General features: G+C 37.5%; 1 long non-coding RNA gene across 1 annotated transcript in view; it reads left to right on the plus strand.

Annotated features, from left to right (window-relative positions):
• The window catches only part of LOC136686469 (uncharacterized), a 40,028-nt gene that overhangs the window by 13,570 nt on the left and 14,483 nt on the right, over positions 1 to 11,975 (plus strand). The window lies entirely within an intron of this gene.

Consider the following 11,975-nt stretch of genomic DNA (forward strand, 5'->3'; position numbering starts at 1 on the left):
ATTAGTGTGTGGTTTGTGGAGTGGGTAAAGGTGCTTGAAACAGGAAAGTACAGTTCAAATCCTGGTTCAGATAAGCACCTACCAGTAAAAACTGGTGACTAGTATTCAATTCTCAGCTTCCGTTAATCAGATAAGCAAGAAACAGTGATTTAGAGTTCGATTCCCTGCTTAGGTAAAGCACAGATCAGTAAACCCAAGGACTAGGGTTTGATTCTTTGGTCAGGTAAAGAACAGATCAACAATAACTAAGAACTGGGTTTCAGTTCCCTGCTTAGGTAAAGCACAGATCAGTAAACCCAAGGACTAGGGTTTGATTCTTTGGTCAGGTAAAGAACAGATCAACAATAACTAAGAACTGGGTTTCAGTTCCCTGCTTGGGTAAAGCACAGATCACTTAGAACTGATATTGTCAGGTGATGTGAGCTGCAGTAGCTCTACACCATACAGTACCTGATCAGTTAAAGACATAGCAGATGAAGCTAAGTAGACATTAGTGAAAGAGTATATTATAGCACTAATGCCATTTGTGGGGAAATTACAGGTGCAGTTACTGAATAATTATTTAGTAAAAAATAGAACATTTAAAAAGACATGATAGACTACCAACTTGTCACCATCAGATAAACAACAATTGAATCTTTAAAATTTGAGAACATAACAACAAACTCCATTTTCCATAGATCTGATGTCAGGTGTATTTATCTATCCCTCCACTGTGATAAATCAATCCTGTGAATCTGAAAAGGTGTATAGCTGTATATCATGAATTAAGCCAGCTAATGGGAGCGAGTATTAAAGGTGACATATACTATTGTGGGGAACTACATTTCTCTCTGCTTTATGTTCAGAAACGACACATCTTTTAAATTGGAATGGTATGTTTGAGGAGAAAAGTGACTGTTTGTACGTGGCTGAATTTGAACTTGTCTGTAAGTTTATATTCACTTCAGTATTACCACAGAAATATGTTTGTAACTCGAGATGTTTAGTTTTGTAGCACTTTCTCTCTGGGTTTACTTTCATGCAGGTAATGCTCTCATGAAATTAGAGTGGGTATAATAATCTGAAACAGCAAAAATAAGTCAATATTACCCACCTATGGAACAAGAATAAAGCAATATTCTCATCTCTTTTCATGATTTTCAATGTTTGGAGTTTTTCTGCAATGAGCAGGGAGAGAGGCAGCGTAGCAAGTTAGACAGAGCCACTTTCAGGGTTTTTTTTTAGACACCGGGGTTTCGTAAACACATTGGACCAGTTTCCAAAGCTCAAAAAGACAGGATAGCAACAAATGGTGAGTAAACATCTGATTTTTATAAAAAGCGTTTTATACAAATGTTGTCTTTAACAGAGTTTATTGTGAAGAGTTAGGTCATTTAGAATAAAAAGTTTCAAACAAACTCAAATAATATCAGCTGTTCTGGTGTTAGACATGCAGAGATTTTAAGGAGTATTCAGAATTTCCTGTTACTGGTGTGCTTCTGAAACTGCCACAAATATTACAATCAGTTTTTGTAGTACTGACTGTGAAAGAAGTTTCTCTGAAATGAACAATATATTAAACGGCTCTATGGACACCACAAATCAAAAAGTTGGATCCAGAAAATAGAATATGTCAAGAAATGAATGCTTAAACAACTGTCAGCTGATCACATAGCCTGTCCACATAGAGAACAAACACACCAGAGCTCAAAGTTCAACTGGTAAATCCTAAAAGCAGATTTATTAAAAAATGTAATAAACCATGGATGGTTTCTGACATCTGCCCTGCACTTTATATTGCTTAGCAAATCGCCAGTTTCCAAAGGAAATCCTGCATTTTTAAGTTACTACATCATTTGAACCAAGCAGCTGTCCTTCACATGATTAATTGCCCAGTAGAAATGTGCCAAAATTACTTTAATAAAGTAATAAAATAAATAAAATCTTTTTACATTCACTTCTATTGAAAGTTAAGGATTCCCTTCTGTAAAGTTACCATTTTAGAGATACATGTTTTACGTTGTACAGAAAAAAAATTATTGCCACTCTTCTTTCGAAATTAGGAGCACTTTTGTTTAACACTTTCATATTCCTTTCTTTCAAATGACCCAATTGTTGTAAATCCTACAAGACTTCTGCATTCAGACGTTACACCTTTCATTTTGCACTGGAAATACAATGTTAATACATAAGTAAAAAATAAAACAGACTTATATCTATCATTTAGCACCATGAATCTTGTCTGTCATGTTTAGCCAGTGTCAATGCAAAACTATGGAAGTGTTTCGAACAATCAACTAGACCTGAGGTCAGGAGAAAACTGTAAAGGTGATGCCTAGCCACACTTTTCTAAATGACCCATTCCCATTGTTCTATTTTGTTTTGGCCAAACAATTTTTTTATTAGTTTTTTATTAGCTTTACCATTTCAAAGTTTACAAATTGATAAAAATACAAAAACCCAAAAAGACACTAGCATTTAATTGTAGAGGAAATCTTACAGGTAAACTTATACAGCTTCTTAAAATTCAATAAATAGGCCACAATTATTATGAAAATATTAGTATTTCTAAATACTAAGTATTTTTTAAACAATAAAAACTTTTAGTTGTGTATATGGTTGGATATAAGCCCAATATGAAATGCTTTGGGTCCAACATTGTGTACTCTATAAAAAAAAAGGTTACTGCTTTTTAATTTATTTATTTTTTAAATATAATACACTGCTAAAGACAGTGAGTGGAAATGTTAGTCTTTATCTTTACCACATTTGATGCATAAATCAGGTATCACACTGTTGTATGTGTTAATTTGTCTGGTCTTATAAACGTATGCAAATGCTAATTATATTGCACAAATAGGTGTGTATTAATGTGACTGAGCTTTAGTACATGCTTTCTCCCAAACCTCAATGAAAATATTCTCCTGAAGGTCAATTCTCCATTCCTCCAGCCTTTTTAAGGATGACTCTAATGCTATATTAATTAGAAAGCTATGTATATATCTCTGAGAAGAGGCCATTTTTCACACAATATATAGCTATCACATTTTCCATTTTAGACAAAATAAAGGTAGAATATGACTGATTTTGTTGCATCCTAATGAAGTAAATCAACTGTAAATCATCGAAATGACAGAGAGATACTGTATATTTCTCAGCTACTACTTCAAATGAAATGAGATGTTCACTGTCTGGATTATACAGTTCTGCACATTTTTTAAAATTCCTTTTTTGTCTTAATTTTGAACTCCCCATCAGAGCTCCCAAGTTGGGGAAAAAGTCATTTCCCCATATTTGACTAAACAAAGAAAGAGAACTTGTTGCCATACAACAATCATATTTCTAAATGTGTGGTTACTGTTATCCATAAATATTGATGACATTCAGCTAAAACAGTAGTAGCAGCTAGCTTTAATCCTGGATTCTGTCTGTGTTGATGCCAGATTTTAGAGATAACAGTATTTCTTCAAAGCCACAATATCTGGACTGATTGACTATATTTGGAGTCAACAGAGAAGTGAGTATCTTAGAGTTTGTGCTGATTTTCTGGTTTGTACTGATACGTTTTGGTCATCCCTCAGTAATTAACTGGAGACTCTTCTGGTTGGACCCCTGGTAGAAGAAACCTGTTGACTGCCCAGTAGGGGTCACTATTAGATTTTCTCAGTGTTCAGTACCCTGGAGGTTGCTAATGAGATGCCTGTGGGCATCTGCACATGTGAGAAGTGAGAACAGAAAGAGATGAAAGCCCATTGCTCCTTTACTCAACACCTCTCAACACTTGCTTTGTTCTGAAACCACCTCATCCACTTGTTGCCTCCTCCCTCCTTTCTCTGTGTTCCCCTCAGTGAAGTTTGCTAGGGTGGGTTGTGTGACCTGATTTCTGTCTGTGCACTTATAATGAAGGCGTGGGCGATAGAGAACGTCGAGAAAGCTTTCTCTCTTGGCCCTCAATTAAAGCTGTAGTTTGGCAAAAAAAGGAAATGTACACACTTTCCCCCTGAAACTCAAATGTTGTCAAACATCCGAAACATGTCTGCAATCAGACATTTGCTTTAGGTGCTGAGCTGAGGCTAATGAAGCATAAACCTAGCAGACACTGCGATTTCAGAAATCTTATGCTTGGATGACAACTCACATTGCACATTGGAATAGTCTGTTGTGTAAGGCCAATGCTCCCGATACATCTGCTCACACTGCATGAAGGTCTGAACGAAATGGGTGTTCAAACTGTGACTAAAACACAACCTCATATGGGCATATCTGTTGACCGAGAAACTTCAGTCAGTGCGGTATGGCACCCTGTGTATCAGAAATTTGAAGCTTGCACACACAAATTGCTCACTTATGCTCATTTAGGTTTTCAGTGAAAAATATGACACATGTCCCAAACTTTTGGCCATATTGTGTGTATATAGAGGTATTCTATGTTTTCACTGTCCAAGCCCAATTTCAACCTCCTTTGTGTTTGTTATTGTGTAGTTTGTGGCACTAAGCAGCTACTTGTGAAAGTGTGGTCAGTAAATAAGCTTCTAAGATAACTCAAATCACAAGATTAGCCACCAGTCTTATTTCTGACCATTCAATCTCTGCTCTTTTGGGAAGTTAGTTGGACACCGCTTCCCCTCCCTCACACTGCATGTCAAATGAAGGCTAGTAAAGTTAAAAATCTGTTTAACCCTGCCATTAAAATCACAAGAACTTATCTGTAACTCGAGCTGTTTAGTTTTGTAGCACGATGTGAGTCAGTTCCTCAATAAATAATGTAACCGTAAAAGCAAAAATAATCAGTGTTACCTGCCTATGGAGCAGAAATAGAGCAATGGTCTCATCTCTTTTCATTTTTCTATGCTCAGAGATCTCTCCACCGTCCAAATGCCTCCAGGTGATGTTCTTGGCCGTGTCTCTGCTGACAATGGCAAGAGCTCCTGAGCCAGTTTGGACTGAGATATTTAGTTTGTTTCTCGTTGGCGAAGCAGGGGCTGTGCACAAACTCTGGACCTTTTTCATTTTTGAAAACGTATATTGGGTTAAAATCATGAACATCATCATTAAATGCCCAACTTAATCTATGATGGATGGTTATGGATCTCAACAATTAGCAGCTGGCTAATCAAAGTTAAAATTTTCTCTGTCCTACCTCAAACCACAATCTCATGTAGACTTGCTTATGTAGTAATAAAATGTGGAGCATTTGGCAACAGTCTCATCCAGAGCACATTACAGTTCTAATCATGTTACGGGGTTGGCAGTTCTAGTGTTAGGAATCTTTCTCAAGGAAGCTTTTTGGCGTGTGTGTACACGAGCAGGGAACTGATCCTTGCTCAATGTGATGTGTTAGAGTCAGCAGTGCTGTCCACTACAATACCCTCATGTGGTATTTATATTTCTTCGGAAGTCAAGTGCATTTAACATAGCTGGAACCAAAGAACAGTAGGTTCTTCAGCATGAGCCATGTCTGAATTGGAAATAAGACAGAAATACCGTTTGTGTGTTTCTGGGGCTGTGTTGGTTAGTTCACAAGCTCAGCAGGGCAGCTCGGAACTCGGCAACATTAACACGTATTATATATCGCAGAGAGAGGAGGACTGCTGAATTTGTCATATTTTGATTGAGTGTGTATCTTTGTGGTAGGGAGACATTTTGTGCCTTTACTGTGTATATAACACTACATATAGCCGCACACAGCCACATTAAACTTCAAGTGGTTTACTGTAACCTGTTACATTGAATAAATAAGCAATTGTAATTCTTAAAATCAACAAAACATTCTTCTTCATCTTTGTTTTTTGGTGGTATATCATCTAGTATTCATCTTTAAATAAAATGAACAAGAAAAGCACTGTTGCTGGTGTTAAATTTTATGAACAAAATTTGTGCTCCTTTTTTCATATATGCATTTATTAGTCCTGCCTCCATATTTTCTGTACAACACAATCACATAATAAAAAACACATGCAATAAAAGAAACACCTCTGTGACAATGGCTATATGGCTAATGTGTGTACATATTGGTTGTGCCTTATTGTAGCTGAAGTAATGATGATAATAATAATAATAAATAGTAATAATAGTCTTGTCTATAAATGTTTGGGTATCTTGGAGATACATATACATATACACTCATGCACACAGATATACACACACACACAGTCAGTCAGTTTTCATAGCTAACATTGTCTGGTGACATAGTCACGAAGCAGATATTAGCTTTCATTACGTTAGCCACTTTAGCCTTGAAATAAAGGCAAGGCAATTTTATCTACAGAGCACGTTTCATACACATTGGCAAACCAAAGTGCTATTAAAGCAGATAATTAAGCAGATATTAAAACAAATAAAATTACAATTAAAGGACAATATAAAACAATTAAAATACACTAATAGATAAATGTATGATAAACAGTCAATTAAAAAAAATAAACACAATCAATTAGATATTTAAAGGGAAGAAAATGTAAGCTGTAATGTGATATTAAGTGCACAGAATAACTGAAAAAAAACAGGTGTAAACTGTGGATGCCAAACATATCTTGGCCGGAAATGTTATTTTTTTCTTTGAACTGTGGGTTTAAAACAATAACTCATATATGATCCCAGTTTTCTGACTATCCTTTTTTGTTTCGAATCAAATTAGCAAGTGGATATCTCTTAGCACTGATTCTCCTGTATTGTCTCTGCTCAAAAAAGAGGGGAAAAGAGACAATAGTCTTTAAAAACATGTTTTTCTGGGCTTCAAGTACTATTAAAACATTTTTATGTCTGATTCTGGAATGCTTTCTTTTCTTTAGTGTAGTCCTGGATGGCAGCAGAAAATAGCTAAATGGGAGAAAGTCTGCCACATTTGCAGCATATGATGCCATATGCCACTGCCATATGCTTAAATAGATCCTGAAAACAAACAAATCAACAAACTACTCAAGGCCTGGTGGGTTGTTTTCTTGCATCCATCTGTAAACAATGGTTCAGTTCTGTCTTCCAGTGTCTGTCATGTAACACCCTTTTTATTTTTTCCTGACAGGAAACAGGGAAGAAAAAATCAAAGGAATCCTATCAGTAGAGAGCTAGCATTAGTTACACAGGGGAAAAAAAATTGTTGACTATTATGCATCTTAAAGTCCTGGGACCTCTTTATCATTGGAAAGTTCTTTTCACTGGATTACAGTGTGCTGGATTCTTTTTTTTTTAAAAAAAGATGTATTTATGGCATGTTCTCCCTTGCCACAGCTTTGAACAGTATGTTTGAGTATTAAACTGGGGCTTGCAGCAGATGAGTCTTCCTTCAGCACTTCTTGCTTCAGTGAATATAACTGCCAGGTGTTAACATGTCATCTTGAATCTCACCTCAGAATATTTGCTTCTTACATTCATTGATTTTCTGTGAACACTTTATTCTGTTCAGGGTCACGGTGGGTCCTGGATGGGGTGTCTGTCCATCACAAGGTATCACACACTTACACCTATGGACACTTTTTGAGTCGACAATCCCCCTACCAGCATGTGTTTGTGAACTGTGGGTGGAAATCAGATTACATGGAGGAAACCCATGCAAACATAAGGAGAACAGCAAACTCTTCTGATTATGAACCCACAAACTCAACCCTGGAGCTGTGTGCCAGTGACACTACCTGTTACACCACTAGGCCACTTTATCTTAAAAGCATGTACACATAATACATCTGATTTAAGCATTTTATTCTGTATTTGTACGGATTATTATTTTCCTCAGAATTGCTGCTTTCTCCCTGTTTTTAAAAAAAACCCTGCAGTTTCAAAGTAGAAATACTCAACCATAATGTACTTACAACAAACATTTTCAGTTTTCATGCAAGTTAGTCACAAGTGTGTACCAAAACCCAGCCTATCAATTTGGCCAGTTAAAAAAAAATTAAATGCTGTTGTTTCTTTTAGCACCCCCGTTTGGAAAACCAAAGGAGGGACTGTACATGGACCCTTCATCTCTCTCTCTGGCTCCCTTTTGGCTTCCCAGCATTGAGCTTTTGATTATTTAAACATTTATTTTTCTCTCAAAGTGTTTTAACTGCTAAGCCAAAAGTATGTGCCGGCCCATTTTCACTCTCCTTTCCAAATGTAGGTGTAACTTGAGCCAGATGTAACTTGGTGAACTTTCTCCTGAGGGCTGTCAGTTGAAAATGCACTGGCCATCTATACAAGGAGAGCATTGATAAAACAGAAAATCGCATTCAGCCCTATACTTTTTTTATTGACTTTAAGACGCTATGCGATTTTAGCCCATGTGTTGATTGGGAAAATATTGTTTGACAGCCTGGCCATGTCTCCACAAAGACTGTTATGACATCACTGACATACTGACAGAGGTTTGCATTGAAGATGGGTCTAATAGTGATGGGTTCTTTTAACTGGTTTGCATGAACATGTCACATTGGCCATATACCAAATTACTTTTCAACAGATTTCAATGTTACAGACAAATTTGAAACATCAAGTTTTCAAGGGGTGTATCATGCTCCTGACTTCTTGACTGTTTGTTGCAAGTTGGTCAGTGTTCTTTTCCTGTCTTGACATTCCAGTAGAATAAACCATGTTTAATATTATCATAGGATTTTAATCTTGGCTCATGCAATTAGTGCAAGGGTCTTTGAAATGTTAAACCTCATTGTCTTTCGATGGGAGAGTGTGTTAAATTTCAGTCTTATAAAACTTCTTTACAAAGTCTTTTAGTATACGGTAACACACACAGAAGACAGAGGTGTAACTAGGATCTTAGCCCCAGTGGGTAAAAAAATAACATCCATATGAAATTATCTGTAATGGATAAACAAAAGTGTTTAAATGTACACCCTTAAAAACAGGTTCTGCAAGTGTTCAAAGAACTATTCGAATGCTTTGAAGTTTTCCTATAAGTCATAACAGCTATTGTCTTTACTACAGAATACTAGGGGTGGTAATAGTGCAAGTTAATAGTAAAATACAATTCTGGAAAAATTCAGAAACCACAACTGATTTATTTTTAAATTTGTGCTCAAATACATGTTATTAATTTATCAAGAAATATTTCGAATGATGTTAAATATAAAGCAATCCACTCTCAAAAAAAGTAGCGAATACTAAGAAACAATAAACCAAGGAAAACCCCAAACGCATTGCACACATTGTTGGATTAGCTGGGTTGTGAAGAACAAAAATTGGAACCCCTAGAAAACATTCAGAGGGTAATGGTGCAATTTTCCAAGAAAAAAATCTGTGGTGTCTGCAGTTTGTCTTTCTACCTCCAATTGTACATTTTATGACTATCCAATCACAGAAGTAGAGAGGATGGAAAGGATTATGAACAAGGTGATAAGGAAGTGGCTAGGTGTGCAGCTGTATTTAAGGAGTGTGGCATGTTATGGGAGAGGGATGCTGAAGCTGCCACTCAAGTTTAGTTGAGGACATTTTGTACATTTTCACAAAAAGGTAGAGGAGGCATGTTCAACAGCAGCCTCACAGGCAAAACGAGGCCAGCGGCTTCGTTGGGAGAATCTAGAGAAGCAGATGATCACTTGCCAAGAGTTGTGAGCGAGTCGTATTAGGTTTTTGCTGGGAGAAACTCATGACGTCCTTCCAACTCCACAAAATCTTGGACAATGGGTAGGTGAAGACCCTATTTTAGGATTGTGTGGGGGTTAGCTTGCTGAAGCATATTCAGTTTGTAAGGTTAGTTTGGTATACATGCAGACAATCAGGTGCTTAGGATTATAGCATGCTCTCTAAGTCACCAGGGAGGCCAGAATGGAGTAACGGTTAAGAAGGCTATAGTCTCAGCCACAGACCCTCCACCCACAAATTGTCAGAGAGTCTGATATGTTCTGTTCCTTATATTGGTCTCACTAGCAGGATTCTGCCAGCTGTATTCTGACTGGCTATCTGCCTACTCCTACACATCATGCCAACATAGCAGGCTTGTGATTGGACCTGTTGCATGTCAAATTTCTTTTCCTGCAGTAGTAGGTGGTTCTTGATAACGTTAAGTGACAAAAGGTGCAAGACTAAGAGGGCTGTAGAGCTAGCTTGGAGGGTGGTGGGGTCTGGGACACCAGACTTTACTTTTCAGCCTTTCTGAGGTGTTGTGGGCTTCAGTCAATGAAACACTAAGGAGGAGATGTGCCTACCTTATGACCCTTTTGAAGAGCTAGCAATGCAGTGGCTGTGTTGGATACTAATGGGCTGGGTTTTGTGTAGCTGGATGCTGATTGGATCATAAATGACCACAGCCACACTAGTGGTTAGGTGCAGAATTTTATAAAAAGTGTTTTTTGATTAAAATTGTGAAAGTCACCTTTAAATGATCAATGATTAGATCATAACAGGAATTATGTGTTTGCATTTTTTTTTACTTTTTCTTGAAATGTTAATCATCTAATGGTTGTTTGACTGGATGGAATGAATGCTGGTGTCAGACATACATGCCGAACTGTATATTATTAAGCTATCCATTAGTCACAACTTAAGGTTTAAAATGTTATTGAGCTAGTCACCACTGCTCTTTAGAGCCCAATGAGTCTGCTCCACCAATATGATTGTTACAAACCCTATTGTCTAAATCACAAAGGTCAGAATAATACTGAAAGCCTGAAAAACAAAAAACACTGTAAAGTGTTAGGGCTGTAGCTTGTGTGGTTACACATGGGGTAGATTTGTCAAATAGAGTAAAACTGTGAGAAGTTTGAAGTAGATAATGATTCTCCAACCCCCAGAGATCTGGATGCTTTTCCAAATATTCATGCCAACTATTTTTGTGTGGTGTTCTTCTCCAAGAGGGTAAAGAAGAGAACGCAGCAGATGATTCTCATCCAAGGGGTTCCTTTGAAGCTGAAATGCTTCATGCTGTTTGAATTTTTAACATATTTGAGTGGCAGAAGTAGGAACATGCCTAAGCAGGGTGTTTACTGTGCAGAATGGTAGAACACAAGGCAATATGCACAATGTTCCTGATAAGAGTTGAAATTAAAATGTACTCGTTTGTTTGTTTGTAGCATATTTGGATAAATTCAAATTTAGCACTTTACCTATGAACTTGTTTCCAGAAAAGTTGTTACATAGTATTTGAGCTGTATATTCCCTTAAATCATTCTTTAACTGACAAAGGTACAAAGAAAATATTTCCAATATTTTCATTGACCAACTTGATCGTATTTTGTAAATAATGCAGCAGGTAGTGTCGCAGTCACACAGCTCCAGGGACCTGGAGGTTGTGGGTTCGATTCCTGCTCCAGGTGACTGTCTGTGAGGAGCGTGGTGTGTTCTCCCTGTGTCCGTGTGGGTTTCCTCCGGGTGCTCCGCTTTCCTCCCACAGCCCAAAAACACATATTGGTAGGTGGATTGGTGACTCAAAAGTGTCCGTAGGTGTGAGTGTGTGTGTTCCCGCCTTGTGGCCAATGATTCCAGGACCCACCGTGACCCTGAACTGGATGAGCGGTTACAGATAATGAATGAAAGGATGAATAATGGCTAGCCACATTGTACAAAACCTCATCAGAAAATGGTTAAACAGTTCAAAAAGTAAAAATTTCAATGCAAGAAAGGAAACAAATTGGGTCTTTTACCAAACATCATGCTTAAAAAAAAGGACGCTATTGTGAAATTTCAGGTTATCCATAAAAATCTTAGTCTGTGTGGGGCAAGGCTGGAAAATGTTGAATTTGTGTGACCTTTGAGCCTTCACAGCACAAAACTGCATGGGAAACTGTCATGCTACTGAAATAAATATAGCCACCCAGGATTGGAAATTATTTGTAAAAATGCTGTCAACAAATTTCACCACTCAAGAAATGCAACATGAAACTGTTACATAAGGAAAGGCCTTTCCAGACATGCAAGCTGCCCATGCCACAAGCACTCATGCAACCCCATACCATCAGTGATGCAGGCTTCTGAACGGAGCGTTGATAACAACTTGGGTTGTCCTTGTCCTCTCTGGTCCGGATGACATGGGGTTCCAGTGTTCCATAAAGAACTTCAAGTCGTGACTC

The sequence above is a fragment of the Hoplias malabaricus genome, chromosome 2, assembly GCF_029633855.1.
Source record: "Hoplias malabaricus isolate fHopMal1 chromosome 2, fHopMal1.hap1, whole genome shotgun sequence".
NCBI lineage: Eukaryota > Metazoa > Chordata > Actinopteri > Characiformes > Erythrinidae > Hoplias > Hoplias malabaricus.